At 35.6% G+C, this 25534-nt stretch overlaps 1 protein-coding gene across 1 annotated transcript in view; it reads right to left on the reverse strand.

Annotated features, from left to right (window-relative positions):
* Positions 1-24973, reverse strand: part of LOC129217297 (serine/threonine-protein kinase NIM1-like) — a 61194-nt gene extending 36221 nt beyond the window's left edge. Inside the window, exon 1 of the mRNA XM_054851572.1 lies at positions 24843-24973. The gene's annotated coding sequence lies outside the window, so the exon portion shown is untranslated. The remainder of the gene's footprint in view (positions 1-24842) is intronic.
* Between the last annotated feature and the right edge of the window lie 561 nt (positions 24974-25534).

Raw genomic sequence — 25534 nt, forward strand, 5'->3', positions numbered from 1 at the left:
GTATGTATGCAGGGTGTCTCAAAAGGTTGTTGACAAACTTAACATGCTGATGTCTTATATCATGCTGAACAAGATTTACATCGTAACATATGTTCGCAAACGCAATACTGGCGCGTTACATGCAGAGAAAACCTGACACTAACGGGTGCACAACATGTCGCATATTTATTACACAAAGATGATTTTACGCAGCATTTTAGTTTTCAAGGAAGTTTTATAGCTGTTGTTGAAATTTGCTGCCTTTAGCTGTCATACACGTGTCGCAACGACACTATACCGACCGTCGCGCGTCGTAATAACAATCCATTCTGACAAGATTTCACCGATCGCTGCGTTGTCGTTGCAACGTGATTATGAAAGCTGGCGGGACGCAATTTTATCAACTGCACTAGGCTTTCCTTAAAAACTAAAATATTGTGTAGAACCGTATTTGTGTAATAGATATGTGACATGTTGTGCATCCGTCAGTGTCTAATTTTGTGTGCGTGTAGTGCGGCAGCATTGCGTTTGCGAACACATGTTCGTAATTAAATCTTGTTCATCATGGTATGACACACCAGCATGTTAAGTTTGTCAAGAACCTTTTGAGACACCCTGTATATATATACACATAAATAACATCTACTGAGAAGGCACATTGAGTATTATTGAAAACAAATCTAAAAAAGGAAAGAAAAAAAAATTACAATGCTGCCTCCTATGTGTCAAATCAATTAATCAAAATGTTCCAAAAAAGAAAAATTCTCCGGTAACTTCCCATCTGGGTGACCCTGGGTTGGGGGGGGGGGGGCGCAATTTCTTTAGTACGTCAGGGGCGCTAGACCCCATAGTTTCGCTACTGCATCAGGAAGAGTGGACGAAGGCTCTAAAATTCCCAAAGTAGGAGTCAGTCATTTTCCGCCCGGCTCCGCAGTCCAGCATTTATCCCTCCAAAACCAATTCAATTCGCAAAGAAGAAAACATAATTCGAGAACTGATACCTCCTTTAAAACGAAATCTTCGCAAACGTCCGTGACATTTACGTGCCGCATGTATGTATAAATACACGTGTACCAGATAAGCGAGTTCGTTATGAGGTCATGCTAACAAAGTTCTATTCTCTGAAGAGAAATTACCGGAACCACCGAAGAAGAGTTAAGACTTTAATTAAGCTGAAGATTAGCATCAGAGAGCCATCGATTTTCTGTTTGGCTCAGAGCCTCTCCTCTTCTCGTAATCCTTCTGGCCTACTTAAACGGGCCCGAAAAAAGGAGGTCACACTTTCTATGTGTCGTTCCATTTCTCCATTTTATGTGGTTATTGGCGAAAACGTCTTCGGGCACCCTCCTTCCTCGATTAACGAAATGGGTACATCGCCGAGGACGTGCCTTATGAATCTTTTCGATCTTCTTTCAAGGCTGCGTGCCATCGAAGGACGTTCCGCAATCGCTCATGGGTGAACAGACGACGGTTATTAACGACGGCGTCCTCCTCTGGAGTGCCGTGAAAAATGATTTGTCAGAACAATGGAATGAATGCTTAACACTGATGAAACCAATTGAGGAAAATAGGAATATAATTGCCTTAAGTGAATTGCTTCGTTTGAGGTCTATTTCTCTGAATCATTTTTTCTTTATTAGCTGTCACTAGTGGAGAGAAATCTTTCCCCTTTTTCCTACTTTTTTCTTATGTCAATTTCTACTTCCACATTCTTGTGTTGCATTTATGTGTAACTGCCTCAGGATTTTGTTTTGCACAATGGATCTGTTTAAAATCAATTTTTCAATCTTTCCTATAAAGATTGAAAACAATAAACATTTTTATCGATTCTACTAATTCTTATTTCTAAATTATTTGGGCAGTTTTATCCCCTTCAGATAGTAGATATGAAGCAACATAAAAAACAAACTGGAGAAATAATGTATGGAGAATTGCATACGAGTACTCATTCTTTTAACTTCTCTTAAACTTTCTCAGTAGCCGATACTGAATGCTAGTCTTAAGGGCGGATCTTGAAATGTTTCAAAGAGATTTCTTAACTCACCTTCGTAATTCACCTTTTGTTTTGTGTCTGATTACACATGTTTGGGACGCTTCCACTGCTTTTTTATCTAAAGCAACTAAAATGTAGAGATTTGCCTAAGGTGAACCCCAAACTTATTCCTTTCCTTTTCTGTTGAAACTGGTATTCTAAAATTACGTTTTAAAACTTCAATTTCGTAATGAGTTACCGAAAGGCAGTCACTGAACCCATTCCTTTCCCTAATACTACCTGGGATGTCTACAATCGTATCTTTAAGACGCAAATTTTGCGGAAAGTCCGAAGGAAGGCCTCTGAACATCGTCAAAGATAATATAAAATTGCTTTTTTGAACCTTCAATTACGAAAAATTTCCGAGAAGAAGATTTGAACCTCATTTCTTTCCTTACGTCAACAAACATGGCCTACACTTGATTTGATTATTTCAGAAAGGACATAAGTCCTACAGTAATCCATTGGATTTCTGAAATAATCGATTAATTGTTCTTCAGAACTTCAATTCGGAAAAATTTCCGGTGAAAGACCTCTCAAGGGAGGGGCGATCGCCTCCCTTTGTCCCCTCGCCATCTCCATTGTATCCGTTCTTTGCTAATCTACCTAAAATGCTTTCAAGCACTGTACATCTGTTATTATCAAGTGAATGTGATGTTATAACCATGGAGCATTTTGAATCCTATCCTATAACAAATCTATTCCGTTGATCCTAACAGCAGTAAAACGGCGACTTTGGTTACAAGATTTTGTTCAGTTTTACACTTTGATGGGACCTGCAGAAAAACTTTTAAGTTCTTTTAGTGGCAGCACTGTTGGCCAAAGAATTCAGTATATATATCCTGTAAGTATCTGTAGAGGTTCTCTGATTATAATTAATGTTCTTATGTTTGTTCATTTGAATTTTGATTTACAGTAGATTCACTCTATTCTGAACTATGTTTCATGGGATCAAACAATAGTGTTCAGATTACAGTGGTGTTCATTATAGATGGAGCATATGTATTGGCAAAGACCATCAAAATGTGCTTAAAATATTAGTGTTCACATTAGGGGTGTTCAAATAGAGAGATTTCTCTGTAGTTTTTGTTCTTTTTTGCTTCAATAAATGTTATGTAGTTAATGTTGGTTTTATGGTACTTGTTCACACTGCATGGCAGAATTGAGTACCGAATTGAGTTTTTTGTTGTGTTAGCACTGACTATAGCTAATCACTGAAGTTATTTCTAGGAAAAGCATCGGTAATACTTTTTGAAAAGCGTAACTAAACTGCCTTCTTATTTGTGAAATCTTTGGTACAAAGGGAAATATTTAGTAACCTTACATTGATATGCATTCATATACCATTTAGCTAATTTCTTTATTGCATTTTATAAAATTTATCAATTTTTTTTTCCAGAAACTACGCTTTTACATCAAATAAAATCATCTTACAAAATTTTCCTAGCGGTAACTATTTGGAATTTCATCTTGAGTTCGAAGAAAATAGTAATTATAAAAAGTGAAATTTCACTAAAATCTTGATTTATTTAGTTAAAGTTTCGGAGATGTTTCAAAATAAAATCTGAAACAGTTTTGTTGTGAGTTAATAAGCAATATTCATTTTATCTGCAAAGCAAATGCACTTCTTTCTTGCAAAGCGCTATTAATAGCACACTTAATTTGTGTATAATTTGTGTTAATTTGTGGCTATTTATTTTTTAACTGACTCTTGATTATTCCCGAGATTTTTATTTGTCTGCAGATTGTTCAGATTCCTACGACTAGGAATGAATGAAACAATTGAAATTCAAAAATCTGGTTTATTTTTCTTTTGTGTTAAAATTAGTATAATTAAACGCCAAATTAAGAAAAAAAGTGCTGATGTGTGCATCACATGACTTCCTTTTACCCAAATTTAATGTCATTTCCACATTGATGGCAATTTTAAAGTGATTCAATAGTTTACTCTCTAAATATCACCAACAGTGGGGGTAAACAATATGGAGGGGGGGGGGAAGCGTAAAAGTAATTTGTGACAAGCCCCAACATTTCTGTGCATGCGCCTGGTGAATTTTTCTATTTTTATTACGTTAAGAAAATTTTATTATGTTGTTAATATTTTAATCAATTATTTCTAGTTTCTTATTAACTTTAGTGGGTTGTAAAATGTAAACAGAAATTGAAATGCATTTTTAAACGGTAATACTTTTATAGCTCAAAGGCTCATGATGCAGGAATTAATAGAATGATATAACTGTCAAAAAAATAATGATGATAATAATAAATCCGAAATAAAGTCGTAACTTCGTGGAAATTTTTGGATAATACATGAAACAGAATCAGGTTTCTTTTGAACTACCATTCAACAGCAGTTGTGGAATAGATTTTCGACAATCCTATAATTTAATGTGAAAGAAGTTATCACCCAGTCATTAAGAGGCTATTTCTTACATTTTTTTGGGCACGTATAGTAAATTTGAGTAATTTTAGGTAAATCACGCATATATCGTAATTTATTTCTTTTATTTTTACAAAGAAATGCAGCAATTCTCTGAAGGAAAAGCGTAAGATTATCGACTCTCTTATTCTAGTATATTATTATACAAAAATTGAAACTCTCTATTTATCTACATAGTTTTAAAAATAAATCAAAGTTACTACTGTTATAAATAAAGAGGGAAATATTCGTTTGCCTCAGTGTTTTCTTTAAGCACTTGACAGATGATGTTTTAAGAAATCCTACTAAAAATAAAATAAGTCAACAAATAAAGTAATATTTAATTTTTTCCCGGGAGTAACAGCATCGTTCTTTAGTAGTTTGTTCCATTTAGGAACTAAAAAAATGAAACAAATGAATGAAAAAAGATGAATAAAAATAGCTAAATAAAAATTGATCTAGAATTATTGTTAGAATAAATGTGTCTTAGCTTTTTTTTCGTTTTTAATTATGTTTCGAAATAAATTTTAGGGCTCGACCGATGGCATTTTTTGGCCGATGGGCGGATGCCGATTGTTGGCCGATTGTTCAAAGATGGCCGATGGCCGATTGCCGATTGTTTTTCTCCAAATGGCCGAATGCCGATGGCCGATGGCCGATGCCGTTGGCCGATGGCGAAAAAAAAAAAAAAAATCTAATGGAAACAAATTGATAAGATTGTCAGGGACTTAAAGGATCATTTATTCATTTCACTTCACTTCCTTTCTACGTATAAGGAATTGAAATCACAAAAAATAATAACAATAAGATTTAGACCTAAATTTCTATTTTACGATCACCCAATTTAAACTTCACAAGTCTTTTCGGCACATCTGTACATGCATATGTACCTAAGATCACATATATGACCGAAATAGTCGTTTTGAACACCTCCTCAGTTAATTATCGCAAGTTCTCTTGTGATGTCTTTATGCGCGTAAACTTGCGTCACTCAAAAACGTTATGAAATAGTAAGTTGAAAACTCATACGTATAAAAGTTCGAGAACAAGTTGTACAAAACATTACCCTGAATAGTTCACATTACCGAAGCACATCTATCTACAAAATAGTTACCTTGAACGACTATGCATTTCTGCCAACGTTCGTATAGTTTTAAAAACACTCATGACAGCCATTTTTCGCAACCTCCTGAAGGGCCATTTGCGCTGCTGCTTTAACTTAATCGTGGGGAAGAAGGTGACTTTCATATTGAGGATGCACGGTTCGCTTGGTCAACACTCTCATATGACAAACAAATAACATAACGTTTCGTCGGACTTAGCTTCGTGTGACTTTTAGCTGTTCCCAGCAAAAAAAACATTTGCATGGACGCCGCTTTCTCCCGTCAGGAAAAGATAAAGCTGCATCATAGAAGGTTGCGAAAAATGGCTTCTAGGGGTGTTTCCAAAAGTTATATGAACACTGACAGAAGTACATAGTCCCACCTCAAGGTGACCCTTTGAAGGTGGATGTGCTTCGGTAATGTAAACTATTCTGGGTAAGGTTTTATACAGCTTGTTCCCGAACTTTTGGATCATACTACGTACAATCTGTGTTCAGTGTTTGTAACTTTATCGCCCTGGCGAAGTTATTTTCTTTGAACTATTCACGCCAACATATGGCAAACCTTTTTTTTGTTACGATAAGAAAATTGCCATTGAAAACCTGTCTTGTCTGTCCATAGCAATAAACGCATACAGTCCACTCGCTTGAAGATTTTTTATTTCAACTAAGTACCGCACATTTTGGTCCTAAGCGACCCGGATACGATAAATTTGAATTAGTTATAAAATTCAAGTTAACTCGCAAATATACAATTAAGTTAATTACGCAATCGCTATAAATTGCAATGGCGGACATCACCTCGTTAAACCGCAAGCGCGGTAACATTAAAGGGCAAATCACCAAGATTTCTATTGCCCTCGCTGAAAGAAAGGACGAGATGGACATTTCCGAGTTAGAAGCTCTTTTTGAGACAGTGCTGAACATACATCAAAAATTTGATACCGCTAAAAGATGACTTCTACAAAATCATCACCGAAAAGCAATTTGAGGAATGTGAAGACTTATTGTCTCAAGTGGACGAAGATATTCAAAACTTGGAGGTAAGCTTGAAATCATCTATTAACAAACTGAAGTTACAGCATTACAGTGACTCTGTACTAAAACGAAGTATTGATACTTCTACACAAGAAATTAATTCGATGAATGTTGATCAGCCAAAAAAGGCTTAAATGAAACTTCCGAAAATTCCTCTTCCAACTTTTAGCGGAAAATTTGAGGAATGGAACTTGTTCAAAACTCAATTCAATAGTCTAATAAATGAAAATCCCGAACTTTCTGAAAGTGAAAAGCTTCATTACTTACGCGGTTCATTAAAGGGAGAAGCAAAAATTCTAGAAACAACTGACGATAGTTTTTCTTCACTCTTTAAAGCTTTAGAACAAAGATACGAAAACAAAAGAATAATTGTCGACTGTCACATCAACAACATTCTTAATATTCAACCAATTAAACACGAATCTGCTAAAGATCTTCGTATCATTTTGGATAATGTTAAGAAAAACCTAAGATCGCTAAAACTCTTGATTTCGCAAGAGACAAATTATCTAATGCAATTTTATTAAATTTTGTTCTAGAAAAATTAGACCGCGAAACAAGAAAGCAATATGAACCAACTCTTAAAGATAATGAAGTTCCAGATTTTGATGCATTGCTGGAATTCTTAGAAAGAAGATGTCAAATCTTAAATAGTATTAGTGCGAATATTTCATGTAAATCTAAATCCTTTATTGTTAAATCGAATAACACTTCGAAAATATGTGTCGCGTGTAAAACTCAAACACATCAATTGTACCACTGTGATAAATTTAAAGCAATGAAATTATCCGAAAGGATAGATCTCATTAAAAAGCATCGGCTTTGTTTCAACTGTTTAAGCGAGCGTCATTTAGTCTCCCAATGTAATTCGAAAAGTTCTTGCTTCGTTTGTAAGAAAAAATTGAATCATCATACTTTACTTCATAAATACGTAAACTGCATAAACAGCAGACAAAATAACGCAGATTGTGGTGGTTCGACGGGAGCGCCTCAGATTCAATCGCAAGGACTAAGCCAACAACAGAACATTAGCAATTCTGAATTTGACTCGCAAATGTCAGAAAATACTCGCGTATCTTTCTTTACTAATGGAAACGAGAAAACTGTTTTGATAAATACAGTAATAGTTTATGTTAGAGATTCTACTGGCATAAGAAGGGGCTTACGCGCAATTTTGGATTGTGGAAGTGAAAGTTCATTCATTTCTGTTAGGGCAGCGGAAGCTTTGGGTTTGAAAAGGGAAAGAATAAATATTCCGATAAGTGGATTAAATGATTCAGCGCTAAATATTAAGAAGAAGATATCAGCTCACTTATCCAATAAAGGGGATGATTCGCATTGGGAAATCAACTTATTAATTGTTCCAAAAATCACAGATTTCACGCCTTCTAAGAAAATTAATATCGCTCATTTAAACATTCCAAACGATATATGCTTAGCAGACCCAGCGTTTTATATTCCACAAAAAGTAGATATTCTTTTGGGTGCAGAATTATTCTTCGCATTTTTGAAGGCAGATAAAAGAAAGCTGATAGATAACTTGTATTTACAATCGAGTTGTTTTGGTTATCTTGTTTCGGGTAGCATTTCAGACAGCAGCTCTGATCATTCCGCAAAACACTGCTTTTTGTCAAAAAATTTGGAAACTCTCAATATTACTCTAACTAAGTTCTGGGAAATCGAAGAAGTCGAAAATCACACACCCTGTAGTGATGATGAATTAAACTACTGCAATGAACACTTCGCAAAAACGCATTTCAGGAATTCGGATGGTAGATACGTAGTTCAAATGCCATTCAAACCAGATTGTTCTGAAATCATGCTAGGAAATTCTAAACAAACGGCATCTAGAAGGTTAGATCAACTATGGAAACTATTAGAACGGGATCCGGCTATGAAAGCGCGGTATACAGAATTTCTTAACGAATACAAAACTTTGAATCACATGAAAGAAATAAAAGAAGATAAGGGAACAGATGTCAGGTACTATCTCCCTCATCACGGTATTTTTCGACCGGATAGCAAAACTACTAAATTGCGCGTAGTTTTCAACGCAAGTGCGAAAACAACCAGCGGACATTCTTTCAATGATTTATTGAGTAAAGGAGGGGTAATTCAGAAAGATCTATTTTCAATTCTAATTAGATTTAGAAAGTATATTTACGCATTTACCACTGACATTAAACAAATGTTCAGGATGATTGAAGTAGATTCTTCTCAAACTAAGCTACAAAAAATATTATGGAAAGAGAGTGAATTTGCACCAACTAAGATTTACCAGTTACAAACCGTCACGTATGGGACTGCATCTGCTCCATACTTAGCAACGAAGGTTTTACAGCAACTTGCATTGGACGAGGGAAAGAACTTTCCTTTGGCGTCCAGAGCCGTTCTTCAAGATTTCTTCATGGATGACTGCCTTTCTGGTAGTTCCAACTTGAAGGAGTTTTTGAATCTTCAGTCAGAATTGACGCAACTTCTCCAAAAGGGCGGCATGAATTTACACAAGTGATGCAGCAACGAAGGTTCTACGACCGAACTTCAGGAATTTCCTCTGGACAGAAATTCTGAAGAAATTGTAGTAAAAACGCTAGGAATGCTTTGGAATAGCTCAAGTGATTCATTTATGTACAAGGTTAGCAACAATCCAAATCGTAATTTCACCAAACGAGATGTACTTTCGGAAATCGCACGCATCTACGATCCACTTGGACTTTTAGGCCCTGTCATCTCCAAGGCAAAAATATTTATGCAACAATTATGGCTACTTAAATTAGACTGGAATGAAACGCTCCCTCCAGAAATTGCGGAGCAATGGTACAACTTCGTCAAAACATTCCCTGAGTTGCAATCTATCCAAGTGCCTAGATGTATTTTAAAATCCGACACCAAGTCTGTTATACTTCAAGGTTTTTCAGATGCATCTTCAAAGGCTTATGGTGCAGTTATATATGTGAAAACTGTTTCCCAAACCAACGAAATAAAGAAGCAACTTCTGTGCAGTAAATCACGAGTTTCTCCGACCAAATTCATGAGTATACCTCGTCTCGAGCTTTCTGCATGTTTGCTTCTATCCAAACTTACGCAAAAAGTCTTAGCCGCTATTAAATTGCATATAGACTCTGTGGAACTGTATTCAGACTCTACTATTGCGCTAGCATGGATTAATACCTCTTCGAGTCTACTCAAAACCTTTGTAAGCAACCGGGTATCGCAAATCCAGCAAATGACAAAGAACTTCCAATGGTCACACGTTTTATCGGAGGATAATCCAGCCGACAAGATTTCACGTGGGATGGATGTCAAATCTCTTGCTACTTGTGAACTGTGGTGGAATGGTCCGAATCTTGTCAAGCTGAACTTAACTGATCCGCAGACATTGAAAAATTCCAGTGATTTGTCAAATCAACTCTACACCGAGGAGCTTAAACCTGTTTCCCAAGTGACATTAACTTCTAGTAGTGACTCTAACTTCTTTGACAGATTATTAGATATCACTAACAACTTTCAAAAATTAATTAGGATTCTAGCATTTATTTTTAGGCTCAGTAGAAACTGCAAGTCTCCTGTGAAACAAACAGGTCCGCTCACGCATGAAGAATGTGTAAATGCCGAAAACCATCTCTTAAGAAATTTACAGGTAAGGTATTTTTCACCTGAGATATCGGCACCGAAAAAGGGAACTTCAGTTATGCCTACAAGCAAGTTAAAATTTCTCAATCCTTTTATAGACCTATCGGAAGGATTAATAAGAGTAGGTGGCAGAAAACGCAAAAAAAAAAAAAAAAGGTCCCAACTGTTTAAAAGGCAAAATTTAATTCCAGGCATGTTAGTCTTATTAAAGGACATTCAACTTCCCATATGTAATTGGTCAATGGGTCGAATTGTTAAGGTAATTCCAGGTCCAGACGGAAACGTAAGAGTTGCCGAAATACGTACGGCCAAAGGCATTTTTAAAAGACCAATATCAAAATTTAGTGTTTTGCCACTTGAAGATAATCAAATTTCATAATGTTAACTAAATCAGTTTATTGTAATTTTCATATTTGTTCTCTTTTCTAAAATGTTCTATTATCTATTGTGTTTAAAATTGTTTTGTGTCTTGTGTAATTTCTTGAAAATTTGAAATAATGTTATATTTTAACGCCGGGCGGGATGTTCAGTGTTTGTAACTTTATCGCCCTGGCGAAGTTATTTTCTTTGAACTATTCACGCCAACATATGGCAAACCTTTTTTTTTGTTACGATAAGAAAATTGCCATTGAAAACCTGTCTTTTCTGTCCATAGCAATAAACGCATACAGTCCACTCGCTTGAAGATTTTTTATTTCAACTAAGTACCGCACAATCTGTATAGGGTGTAAATATGCTTCTCCTTTTTTGACTGTTGCATGATGATAGAGAAAGAACAACAGCCAAAAAAATAAATAAATAAATAAATAAGTAAAAGAAAAGAAAAAGAAAGAAAGAAAAAGGGAAGAAAAACAAAGACAATGTTTAATAACCAATTGATTTGTTTTGTTTTTTAAATTGAACATATAACTAAGACTTCAGTAATATTGTATATTTACCTAACAAAATGACACAAAAACCTGTTTCGCCATCTCATATTTGTTTCCATGGTCTCAAATTCGGAAATATATCACCAGATGATCGTTAGTCTCAGTCTCAGACGCTATATTAGTTTCGAATTGAAATAAGTAATTAATAGCCACAAAAAAAAAAAAAAAAAAAAGAGTAAATGGGCTTTTTAGAAAACCCGATCGAAAACAAAAAGGGAAGTGCGCAACTGGAACGTACGCACAACCCACATGGAAAAATTTAACCTTCTACATCTTACCATTTTTGAGTTATGACTTTTGAGAGATACATACGTACATCCAGCCGCAAGAAAGTACGCAATAATTAACTTGTTTGGTATCTGAATGCAGTATTAAAATCTCTTTCAGGGGTGACTAAAATAGAAATTCACACTGAGAAATTTAAGTAAACAATTTTATATAAAAACAATTACTCCCTTTATTTCGTATTAAAAAGTAAAACAGCAAAGGTCTTTTTTTTTTTTCGAAAACATCGGCCGATTCCATCGGCTTCTCAATGTTTTTTAAGGCCGATGGGCCGATGTTTCCTACAAATTAGCATCGGCCGCCGATGCCGATGCCGATGGCTAAATTGTTGAACCATCGGCGCCGATGCATCGGCCAGGCCGATGCATCGGTCGAGTCCTAATAAATTTGTCTTCAGAAGTTTAATCGTTGCAACAGTGTTCCTAGAAGATTGTGATACTTTTACATGCTGTTTCAAAACTTCTTCATTTTTGCATTTATCTTTAAATTTCTTAATTTAAAAAAATTTAAAAGTTCCTGGAAGATTAACAGAGTTTAATGCTGTTTTAAAACTATACTTAACTTTTGTTTGATCTTTAAACATCTTAACTAACTTAAAAAACGTTTGTCAAAGAATTATAAATGACCGAAGACTATATTTTTTTTAGTTTAACTATGGACATCTTCTAGATTTAAAAGCCTTTTTTCAGATATAACAACTGGGATTCTGGGATGGATGTTTCAGATTTAGCTCAGTTTTTTAAAGTAGCATTTGCGCTATACGATATTCTTTCTTATACAATTAACAAAAATAATATTTCTACATTTAATGTTTTACTCAGAACGTCTCTTAGCCAGCATACGCAATGTTCTATAAAGGGGCGGACGGGCAAGTGCGTCCTCCCGCCTGTGCATCCTTTTTTTTTTTTTTTTTGCACCCTCAAACCTGTGCGATTTTATTTATTTTATTTTATTCGTTCCCTCGAACCTGTGCGCCTTCAATTTTTCTTTCTTTTCTTTTTTGGGCCCTTGAACCCGGGCGCCTTTCTTTTTTTTTTCTTGCTCCCTCAAATCTGTGCGCCCTCTGTTTTCATTTTTCTTTCGCACTTTGGAACCTGAGAACCTTCAGCTTTTTTAACCCCACAAATCTGTGCATCTTAAGTTTTCTTTCTTTCTTTCTTTCTTTTTTTTCGCCCTCAAACCTGTGTGACTTTTTTTTTCTTTTGCACCCTCGGACCTGTGCGTCTTTGGTTTTTTTGCGCCCTTTTTGAGTCAAGGTTGGCGGGCGCCATCTTGGGGGACCCTGTCCTCTGCTTATTCAATAGAACTGTTAGGATTTTTGCGTATAATGGTCTCTGATCCAGAAGCAAAGACATTGATATCAGTACAAATAATATTAATTATCAAATAATATCAATATCTATAAATACTATGTTCACTAGTATATAAAAGATAACTTGGTGACACTTCAACTTATTGTTGGAATGAATTGTTTTTATTTTTAAGCCTATTGGTTAAGTTTGACCAAATCGATTACTCATACCATTGTTACAGAACATTTAAGCTATACATTCTTCTTGGTTTATATCGTTCACAACGCTAAGAAAAGAACCATTAATCAAGTATGATGCTGATGATGATATGGATAACGCATCAATTAAGAGTGTCCTGAATTGATATACTGTCCGTTCTAAAATGTTTTTCGAGCATGCTTCCTTTGTGGTTTCTAGGTTAAAAAAAAAGCCGTCTTTGAAAAAGAAAAAACCTTTCTACAAATTGATAGATAGTCAACTGTATTCTGTATGTGTGTGTGGGGGTGGGGGGGGGGGGGCGAGGAATATATTTTCCAGCAATGGTAATGCATGGTCGGGAAAAGAAAAAGTTTCTTTCAATTCTTAATGATAGCAAAATAAACAACATATGACTTTGATAGTCATTTCATATTATAATAAAAATGATTCATTTGCACCAACTTTTATGTAAACAAATTATGTAAAAACCATGATTAACTACAATGGATTTAATAAAAAATAAATTTGAATTTAGCATTTTTGAATGAAACTCAGTGATGCAACATCCCATTTCGGCCAAGGGCGACTGTGTCCATCTCAGTTTTCGCAACCGAGGGCTCTGGGGTGCGAGGCAGGTGTTTCGGTTAGGGGCTCAGTCTAACGCGTAACCCCCAGAATGTAGTTCCCAAGCGTGCTTGGTGCTCATTTTATCGACCCACTAATGGGATAGGAGTTAACCATATTTATCTTTTTAGGCAACATTAAAAATTAAATTTAGAATGCAAAGCATTTTAATTTGTTCTCTTTGAATTGTGAAAATACAAAATAAATAAATAAATAAATGAAATAGATAAATAAATTAATAAATAATAAATAAAATAAATAAATAAAACTACTAATAGTAATTTCCACTCAAAAAAATCGCTCTATTGTTTTTAATGAATGTTTCAATTGCTTTTTCTGCTACACTCATTCATTTTAATACGGCACAGCAGCCAAATCAACCGATTCATTCGGAAGACTCCCGAATTTTGATGCCTTCTCCCGAACTCCTTAATGAAGTAACCATCTCCCGAATTTTCATTGAAGCAACGAAACTGCCTCCTAAATGGATTTTTCAGTGCTTAAAATTTCGAGAAGAATCCCTTAGATAAAACGATCGCTATCGAAAAAACGAAATCACACACATGAGTGTAAAAACTGCGTACGTCCAATACGCTAATTTCATTTTTTTTCTCCTTTTTAAACTTTTATTTCTTAAAAAACGCGGTAAAATCTTCCCGATTTTTCTGTGAATTTCCTAAATTTTTACCTGCTCCAAGGAATGTTTGTTATTCCTTATATGAGAAGTTTATTTTAATTTTAAAAAAGTAATCCCAAATTCTGGATTCCTGGCCCTTCCGGATTTCCGGACGTCGAATTTTGGGTCTAATGCAGGCTCAATTCAAGAAACCCCTATGCAAATTGTAATGCAGGCTCAATTCAAGAAACCCCTATGCATATTGTAAAAATCCCTCTTACACTCAAACTTTTATCGCAAAATTTCTTTATGCAAAATCTCCCTCATTTCACACATATGTCTCCATAATCTTCTTTTTTCAATATTGGTAGCTATGATACGACGGCTAGTTTTGCATTTCCCGAGGGACTCCCATCTGGTATGTCACGTCAGTGACAGGAACAGGGGACCCTCGAGGGTAATGGTAATGGCTAGTTTTGCAGCCAGTGGACTATTTTCATGGACTGATGTTCAGTGCAGACCCTGTCATTTGAGTGATAGATACTTAGTGTGTAATAAATTAACTTAATTTAATTAACCATAACTAAGTAGAGTACCATCACTATTTAAAAAATCTCGTGTGGACCTCACGCTGCTTCCTTTTACGTCTATTAAATGATTGAATATTTGATAACATGAAAAAATGGGTGCGTCTACTCTTGTACGAGTGCTATAAACAGCACTGCTTAAAGGAATAGCTTTTAAAACATTTCTCTACACGCATAAACGTATGGTGAACGCAGGGAGTTATACTTCCAAATGTAAAGAAAGATGATATTTTTATTAGCGTCTATGATCTAAAATTCCTTAAAAATGTGTGAAAAGTGTGTAAAGTTCAAAAATATAAAATAATAGTACCTGTCGCTAACCGATGCAATAAATATTTTTATACAGTTTCATTTTAAAACCATCGAGAGTTTAACATGATTCAGTGGACTATTCACTAAATATCGCAAATAGCGTCAAATTGAAACCAGATAAGAATAACAATTGTTTTTGCCAAATTTATTGCCAACATGGCGACATATCGCCAAGTTGTGGCCAAGTTATTATATCATTTAAGTCATTATTAAATAAACAGCAATTTGCCCCAAAAACATTTAAAAGACCCCTTTTGGAACATTCAAATACAGCCAAAGGGGATGTGCACAACTAGACCCACTCAGAATCTACATACAAAATTTCAACCTTCTACGGCATACCGCTTTTGTGTGATGTGAAATGCATACGTACATACATACGCACAAACAGACGTCGCAAGAAAAATAGTGATAATTAACTGGGAGGTCGTCAAAATGTATATTTCTGCCTTCAATGTGTACTAAGGTATAACAGGGTGAGTCCAAACTCTTGGACAAAACTTTAGGGAATGGTATTACGCATCGAGACAAACAATATTAAATAAAAACAAAGGGTCCTAAACTTCTTCCGAAGGAGGTAGGCGTCATTACAGTTTAAGGTCCAAAATATAAAATGGTTGAGAGAAAAAAAAGGCCAATTTGTTTGCTGTTTTTGTAATATAATAAGTTATGTCATTACTTGATTGAAAATAAAGCTTAAGGATAAAGTTAAAAAAGTGATTACAGAGGTTTATAAATAGATATTGAGTAGAATATACATTTTAAGACAAAAAAAAATTATCTAGAGTAATAATAAGATTTCAAAAACAAGAAATAAAATTTGATGAAGGCTGATTTTTCAAATTTTGTAGTAGAAAATTCCAAAGTTCACCTACTAAGCGTACTTTTGTACAGGGGCACCCGCAGCTTAAATTTTTAGGGGTGCAGAAATTCTCACTTTGCTGAATAGAATTCTAAATTTTGAAGAATGCTAAAATACGGGTATGTAAACATAAGTACATCTAATGAAAAGGGACACCCCGACATTAAAAAGTTGCAATATTTCAATAATGTTTTCAAATCCCGACTCTAATATAATAATGTTTCCAGAATTGCGAGACAAAAATTGCCGAATAACGAAATTTTCGGGAGATCGCAATGACCTCCCGTGACCTACCATCAGGGCACCCCTGCTTCTGTGCCCGTAATCAAAAAGCTCTATATTTACCCAATTAAATTCAAATAACAAATTAAAAAGTAAATATTACTAAGTCAACAAATAGTTAAAACAAGTTTAATCGGCTTTATAGAACTGTCCCAAAGCTTTAAACGTGGAGTAGGCAAGTAAGTAAAACTAAGAAAAAAAAAAAAGAAATATACGATGTTAATTATTTAATCTTAAAACTACGACCAATATAATCTGCGTTTTACTCTGACAAAATTAAAAACCTTTTAAAAGGCTAGCTGGATTGTTATTATAAAAAACTTATAATAACTAGTATGTTGTGGCCATCACGAAACTTTCTTCTATATTTTTCCTTTTTCTGATCCCTCCCCATGCTTGACGAGGAAGCAATATTCCTAACAAAAACAAAATTACACATGCAAAAACTTGACGACCATCCCAATGTCTGAATTATTGTAAAAGCAAAGCAAAGAGCGAAAATTGAAAGTTATTTTAAAAGCCTTGCTTGAAGTAATTACAAATATTTTATTTATTAACAAACATAAGATGGCAACAGTTAAAAATTTTAAATCATTGAGATAATATTTCCGATGTAGGCCGTGGTAGCCTGATCGGTAAGGCATTGGACTCGGGACCGGAGGGTCTCGGGTTCGATCCTTGCTGGTCGAAGACCCACCGTCGTCATTAAAGGGGACTGGGCGACGTTAAATATGCTCGTGGTCTCAATGTCCTCCAAGTGAAACGATACCTCTGGGGGTGCTAGTACTAGGTAGATATTAGCTCCTGGACTAGTTCAAAATTCTCACTAACTGTTCGATCCGGTGATGGTGCTGCCATCTATCGGTACATAAAAATAATGGAGGCAAGGCACTTAGTATGCAGTCCTCGACATAAATACAGTTGAAGTCAGTTGTGACCCTTGAATAGAATAGAATAGAATATTTCCGATCATTTCCATACAATTAAAATCATGAGAAATACGCAGATGACAATCTATTACGATTTATCTTTCTTATTGTTGCATTAATGAAGCTATTTTTATTCGCACAAAAAAAAAAAAAATTAATTTGAATTTTTGGCATCTTGAATTCAAATTATGTTTTCCGCAATCACGAGCGTGTGTGTTTGTGTAGGCGCATGTGTGTGGGTGCGTAAGTGTATGTATGCATGTGTGTGAGTGAGTGTTGTGTACGTGCGTGTGCGTGTAGGTGTTCGTGTGTGTGTGTGTGTGTGTGTAGGCGTTCGTGTGTGTGTCTGTGTAGGCGTTCGTGTGTGTGTCTGTGTAGGCGTTCGTGTGTGTGTGTAGGCGTTCGTGTGTGTGTGTGTAGGCGTTCGTGTGTGTGTGTGTGTGTGTGTAGGCGTTCGTGTGTGTGTGTGTGTGTGTGTGTAGGCGGTGGTGTGTGTGTGTGTGTGTAGGCGTTCGTGTGTGTGTGTGTGTGTGTGTAGGCGTTCGTGTGTGTGTGTGTGTGTGTAGGCGTTCGTGTGTGTGGGACATGGGCGCCACCGCCCAGCAAAAGTGGATTTCGGGGGACAGTGCTCAGGACCAGCCGCGCCGCCGCCGGTGGTGCTGCAGGCCTGGTCCAAGCTGAAAAAGGCACGGACGCCAAAAGCGGTCAAGTGAGAACAATAAGCAATCGTGATTGCTCAAAAAATCAACACCTTTTGGAGCGATTGGAGTCAAAATTGAACCAAAGCCTGTTTACGTATGGATTCACATATATTCCAAATTTCAGCAAGAACATAGCATCACTTCTTGAGATAGGGCACTCACAATGGAAAAAAAGAACGAGCGATTGCGCTACCCCCTTTTTAGCTGTTGACACCAAAATAAAATCAGCTCTTATACCCACTAAGGGCTACTTGTCAAAAAATTTTTGTTTGATTCCGTTCGTTATTTCTTGAGATACAGCAGTCACAATTGACGACAAAAAACGTTCTATAACTCAACCCCCGTTTGAGCTATTGACAACAAAATTGAATTAGCACCTGCTCCTGTTAGGGGTAACATGTGGACCAAATTTTGTTCGATTCCGCCAGTTACTTCCTGAGGAATAGCAAGCACGTGTAACTCAAAAAACGTCCCATTGCTCCACCCCCTTGGAGGAATTCGCGCCAAAAACCAATGGGCACAAGTTCACATAGGGGCACATATGTGTACCAAATTTCGTTCAATTTCATGCGGTAGGTTTTCATGTAGAGCGGCCACAAAAAACTGGTCACACACAGACGTGACACATACACACACACACACACAGACAGACATTTTCCAAAAATAGTCGAAATGGACACAGCACACCTCAAAACGTTCGAATCTGTCAAAATTCGAAATTCGAAAATTTGCACGAATCCAATACTTTCTTCTATATATTAGATATAGAAGAAAGTAAAAAAGAGTCACAAAATTAAAAACTCTAGTAATACTTCAACATTTTTTTTTCGTCTAAAATTTCTTTATCACATCGTCTTCTCAAAGCTAAAAATTTCCCATAAATTTGTAGCAGACGGATCGATTTTGTTCGATTCATGAGACAAAACAGATTTTCTAATAATAGGCAAGGCTCATTAACAGGACTGTCTTTCTGAAGGATGAGAAACATTTAAGAGTTATTGCTCTAAAGGAAATTACTTTTATGGCGATAGAAGAGACTGCGTTTCATCTTCAGAATAATTAAAAGATAAATAGAATAACAGAAAATAATTCAGAATAAAAGAAAATATATTATAACTACACTTGTAAATAAAAAAAACCTAATGTAATTCCCTTTTTTTTTGCTCTATATTAGTTTATAAATTATATTTCAATTGAACATATTTCGTAGAGTACTAACATTAAGAAAGAGATAAAATAATAAAAGTAATACATACCCGTAAATAAAATAACACATTGTTTTAATTTATTTTTTTTTTAAAAATTCTATTCTAATTTTTATGTTTCAGGTTTCTAAAAGTTATAATTTTTGCATGCATTTCAATCTATCCTTTCAGATTTTTTTCCCTTACTAAATATCATGTAAAAAGAACACAAATAAATCCATAATTTTGAAAAGTTCTACCAAAATACATTAAGCAATCATCAAAATATCAGTTCTTTGCATTAAGCAATGTGAGCAACTTCAATACAAAAAAAAAAAAAAAAAAAAAAAAGAGATACAGTTACAATTTTTGTTAAAAAATAAATAAAATAAAAATAAATAAATAAGAACCTATTTACTTTAACACAGGCTAAATGAAAAGGAAAAATTTGTTCTAAAAGAATTTATTTTCTGTCTTTAATAGGAAATTCTTAAGATCGCCATGATTTACAGAGAAATCATTCATAATTACCGTATAGCGACCTCTCACTTATACGCTACCCAAGTGGACAACGAAATTTTCGCGCACAAGTAAAATTCGCGCATAAGCGAAAAACCAAAAAATAAGCTTAAACGCAATAAGTTTACATCAGTTATATTAATACTAATAGTACACTACTAATATTAATGAATCAATATGCACATAATTTCGGTTTATACATTGTAATTTTTAAAAAAATGAAGATGTACGATTGTTATTTTTTATACAAGGCAACGTTAATGCTTACCGCTTGACCACGACTTTTAATGACGACAACCTTTTCGTATGTAACCCGTTCTCCCCTCTCGATGTCAATCACAAGACTAATTCCACCCCCAATTGCTCATTTGTGCAAAAAAGAACGCGTGTTTGGAAGAATTCGAAAAATGAAATAAAGGCGTGCGATACATTCAAATAGACAGAACAAGAAGGGTACAAATTTTCTGATAAGCGAAGCGCAAATACGCGATTTAACTAAAACTTGAAAAAATTTTATCGCGCATAAGTGAAAGGTGCATTTTAGGTTTCGCGTATAAATGAACAAGAGTTAACATTGTTTCCTTATATCGCTGGCCGGGCCCGTGAAAAAAAAACGCGTATAAGTGAAAAACGCGTGTAACAGAGGTCGCGTATAAGCGAGAGATCACTGTATTTAAATGTTTAAAAAGGGATAAAAAAGAGAACAAATTTCATCATCGCCACACGACATCGTTTTATGCAAGATCCGTTCGCCGTACAGAGAAATGGATCACGCGACTCACGATCTACCAATCATAAATCATAAAGAGAACAAAACTAACACCAAGCCACAGCAATGTGAAATCAATAAAAATATTGATTGCTCAGAAAAAAAATTACAACATCCAGTATCCAGCCCCTGGCATTCATTTGAGCTTTGTCTTGAACTCACATTATGTTTTTCGCAATCACGAATTGCGATAGGACCTACTCGTTTGGTTTCTTGTTTCTAGAAATGGAAAGGAATGAAAATGGAGAAGAAGTTTGCATCCTTCATATTATGACTGTTGATTTTCCAGATACGAGACCTATCCATAGAAAAAAAATGGTAAATAGGATCCGGTAATAAAGATATGGTTATTATAACTAATCTGAAGATTCATATTTTTCCACGAAGTTTTGAAGACATAACTAACATCTATCACTTTAACAAGGAGTGTTTGAAAACCGTCTTTGATTCTGGCAAGACCCTTAGCATCACTTTATATCACTTTATACTCACTATTAAGTGTCAACTCTTTTTCTTCCGACCCCTTATGAAGTCCCTTATACTGATCTATAAAAGGATCAACAAATTTCATTACATTTTTTTTTTTAATTTTTTTAACGGATCACTTTGAGTCTGACTTCCTTTTCATGTAGGGGAATGTGGGGCAAAGTAAAATGGCTTAGATGACAGAGTTTTTTCAAAGTGAACAACCTCGGCAATTTGTTTTGAAAATTACAGTACACAAAGAAAGAACATTGTACAGTGCTCGACATTGAAAATGCAACACCAAGAAGGAATGGTCAGAAAGTGATGAAATTCGGAAAAAAAGGCAGAGACAGCAAGGAATAATAAATGATCTTAATTTCAAAATGATAGGCAGAATACAGAGCGAGAACGGCGTTGGCTCAGTAGGATGTAGGACCACCGCGGACAGCGATACAAGAAGAAACACGTCTAGTCATAGAGTCAATAAGGGTGCAAATGGTGTCCAGAGGGATGGCTCTCCATTCTCTTTCAACCATTTGTCACAGTTCGTCTTCTGAACGAGGCAGGGACAGAATCTGCAAACGGCGTCCAATCACATCTCACACATGTTCGATTGGTGAACGGTCAGGAGAGTATGGTGGCCAGGGAAGTATCTGTGTGCCTTGGAAAGCATGTTGGCAGATGCGAGCACTGTGTGGTCGTGCGTTATCCTGCTGAAAAATTGCATTAGGTAGCCCTTGAAGGTAAGGGACTACCACCGGCCGCAGCACATTATCCAAGTATCGTTGGGTCGTCATAGTGCCCTGAATACGAACTAGAGGTGATATAGAATTGTACGCAATTGCGCCCCAAATCATTATGCCACGTTGTCGTGCGGTGGAACATTCCATAGTTACTGCCGGATTAGATCTGTCTCCACGTCGACGCCACACACGTATGCGGCGACTATCACTGGATAAGCAGAAGCAGGATTCATCTGAGAACATGACATTTCGCCATTCTGTCATCCACGTCGTTCTAGTCCGGCATCATACTAAACGTTGCTGTCTCTGTTATGAGGTCAATGGCAGTCTTCTTAGCGGACGCCGTGATTGCAGACCATGTGCGACCAAACGACGGGAAATGGTTCTGGTTGACACGGGAACATTCAGGGTATCTTGAACCTGCTGCAGAATTGAGGAACAAGTGACTTGTGGGTCTGCTACAGCTTGTCGGGGATGCGTCGATCCACGCGTTCTGACGTCACTCTGGCTGCCCCTGCACCCCTCAATCTTGCCACATTTCGTGGTTCCAACCATCTTCGGCACAACCGATGCACCGTGCTCGCATCCATGTGGGTATCAGCTGCGATTTGACGTACGGACCAACCTCCCCTTCTCAGTCCGATCACCATACCCCTCGTAAAATCGTCTATCTGCTGGAAGTGCTTTCGTTGACGTCGGCCTGGCATTCTCTCGTGTTACACGTATCCTCCAAGACAAAAACAAAGTTTCTTCGATGATTCTCCAGTCAGAAATAACGACACGAATATTGCCTATTCTGCAAGTTCCATCTCTCATATCTTAACATCACGTAAGTCGGAGAGCTGCGCATTTCACATTATTTACATAACTCAGTGATGTACGTCTACTCTAAAATTTGCATAAATTTCTGAACACGCCTTCTTGGTGTTGCATTTTCAGTGTCGAGCAGTGTATTCTTTACTAATAATAAAGCTGAAAGTCTCTCTGTCCGGAGGATGTCGGGATGTTTGTAGGATGTCTGTAGGATGACTGTGACGCGCATAGCGCCTAAACCGTTCGGCCGATTTTCATGAATTTGGCACAAAGTTAGTATGTAGCATAGCGGTGTGCACCTCGAAGCGATTTTTTGAAAATTCGATGTGGCTCTTTTTCTATTCTAATTTTAAGAAAAACAAATATCATAAGATGGACGAGTAAATTACGAAATTATCATAACGTGGAACCGTAACATGGGCACAAGCCAATTGGAGAGATACGAAATTATCATAACGTATAACCGTAAGATGGGTACGAGCCAACTGGCGAAAGAATTCACCATACATTTTTTGTAAATATACAGGCGAACCAAAAGACCTTTTGATTTTTCTATTACGGGCAAAGCCGTGCGGGTATCACTAGTTTATAATAAAATTTGCGTTTAAAACAGTATTTTTTCAATTTTTAGCAGTAAATTTGAATCTTCAAAAAAAAAAAAAAAAAAAAAAGTGGAAAATTTTCACTTTTTTTTATACGGCAAAGTGAAAAATAAAATGTTTTTCTAATGAAATATTTTCTATTCTATTATAAAACATATTTTTGATCAAAAGAATCAGTAAATAAAAGGTTAAATGAATAAATGAATAATTAAATGTATAAATCAATTATTATATGAAGAAAAAAAAATGAGCGTGTAAAAGAATGAATGAACAAGAAAATAAGTGAATTAATGAATAAATAAGTGAAATACTTTATGAAGGAATGTAAATGAATTAATTAATAAATGAAAACGTAATGATTGAAAGTGTAAATGAAACAAACTATACTTCACTTTCTCCCTCATGAACTGGACTAATTTTACAATTTATTTAAGATACAAATAAGCTTAATATTAACTAAATGAATGCTGCATTGAATATTAGGAGGTCTAAATTAATATTTAAAATATTAATAACAAGAACTTAATCATTTTTAGTAACAAAAATAATTTTTGACTTAAACAAAATATTACAATATGAGTACCAATGTTTTAAAATTGTCTATATTAGCAACTACTTTAATCTTCGGCTGAATTTTTTTCCTGACTGGAATAGACTACATATGGTACTAAATAGTTAAAATAATATCAGATAAGTAGAGCTAAAAGCACAGTAAATATTTCACTATTTCAATCGCTATTTCACTTTGCCTCATGTTCCCCTACTCCTCCCGAAACGCATTATTTTCCCTTCAAGTCCTTCCAGACTTCATTTCATTTCTTTAAGTTTTCTCTCCAACACTCCACATTCAAGAATCAACGATAACTGCTATAATTTAATACCATTTTGCAAAATTTTCAAACTCATATTTGTTCAGGGTTACGGTAAATTTCGTTTTCTAAAATTATTGTCCACTCGAATTTTTCTTTCCGTTATATCTTTATAGACAGGTCGTTTCTAATAACGAAAAAAGAGGAAAATTTCCGGGTAACGGAAATCTTTGATTCTTATGAAAGAAAATAATTAAATAAATAAATAATGTGAAATTTTCTGTTTTTCCCTTGAATTTAATTTGTGTTTAATGCTACTATATACTTTTTGTTTCTTGATAGAAATCAATGTGATAATTGTATATTCCTTTAAAACTAGGAAATGAAAGGTGTAATCAGGGGCGCGCCGATGGAAGGTCACTTGACCTTTTCAGCAAACTTTGCTGGCAATTCGGAAAATTTTGAGATAACATTGAGATCATTTATTATTATTATTATTATCATTGTTATTATTGTTTTAATTTTACAAATCTTTTTTAATGATACCTAAGGTCCCTTTTCCTTAAATGTTATGTGTGCATGTTTGTATCTTGTATGTTATCCTTTGGTAAAATTGGAATTTTATTCGGCAAACTGAGAAACCCCTCCCGAAAATTTTAGTTTGGGGCGCCCCGCGTGTAATGCATTATAACAGATTGAAAATACAAGATCGGAGTTTACAATTCAGAGTTAGTTCTAATTGTTTGTCAACGACAGTTCTATCAACTGAAGAAAATTCGAAAATTTCCACAGCTTCTCCCCATAAGAGATAAATATTACCTTAAAAGTACTTGGCAATATTTCAAAAAATGATTTTTTTTAGGTGAAATATCAGTTTCAGAGATATCTGATTCTGAAACAATTTTCTTAAATTGTAAGGTTTCTTTTTTTTAGACATGTTTGTCCACGTTTTAGACAAAACAACGGAAAAAAACATCAACATCTCAACAACATTCAGCAATCAGGAATTTTTCTTCCATTCTCTGCTGAAAGTAAAACTACTCCGCTGAATCAACAAGTTTCAGCAGCGACAGAAAAAACTAAAGAGAGAAAAAGAAATTATTTTTCAAAAGCCTTACCAGGAAATGAACCAGCTCTTATAATTTTAAGGTGAGCTACGTGAGGAACATAATCCTGTGTCTGCATAGAGATGCATGCTTCTGTTGACAAACAATACTCATGACCTGACAGATGGCTGGTATGACTCTCGTCTTCTGCCAGGGAAACCTCCCTCTCCGCAACAAAAAAGAGCATTCGCGACCATAGCGCCATCTACGTGCGTAATGTCTCGCTAATCAATAACGTCGTCGAAGCGAAAAAGAAACGGAGGGCTATTAGTTTCCGTGCATTCGAAACGAAGTAAGTGGGCAGTGGAGCGGAACGAAAGGTCGTGCTTGATTTGAAGTGTCTAAATGCTTGACCTTAGAAAGAAAACTAAGATGTAAAACATTTCACGGAATACGCGTTATCGTGACAGATAAACGGACCCGCGTCCGATCAAGGAATTTTTTCATGAATATTATATCACTCCAGTGATGCCCATCTTAGTAATGATCATGAAAAAAAATCTTGACCGTTCCTTTCAGTCATTCCATCGAAGATTTTCTCCGTTAACCGGATTTCCCAACTGAAAATGCTTGTAAATTAATTTTTTTTGGAAAGAATTATCAATCATTACTAGAGCTGGAAATAAGTTAATATTCTCACAAGAACATACAAATATGCCCATTATTGTGAACAAATATACTCTTCAGTTCTTGCCACACATTTC

This window comes from Uloborus diversus, chromosome 2 (assembly GCF_026930045.1).
Source record: "Uloborus diversus isolate 005 chromosome 2, Udiv.v.3.1, whole genome shotgun sequence".
In the NCBI taxonomy this organism is placed as follows: Eukaryota; Metazoa; Arthropoda; class Arachnida; order Araneae; family Uloboridae; genus Uloborus; species Uloborus diversus.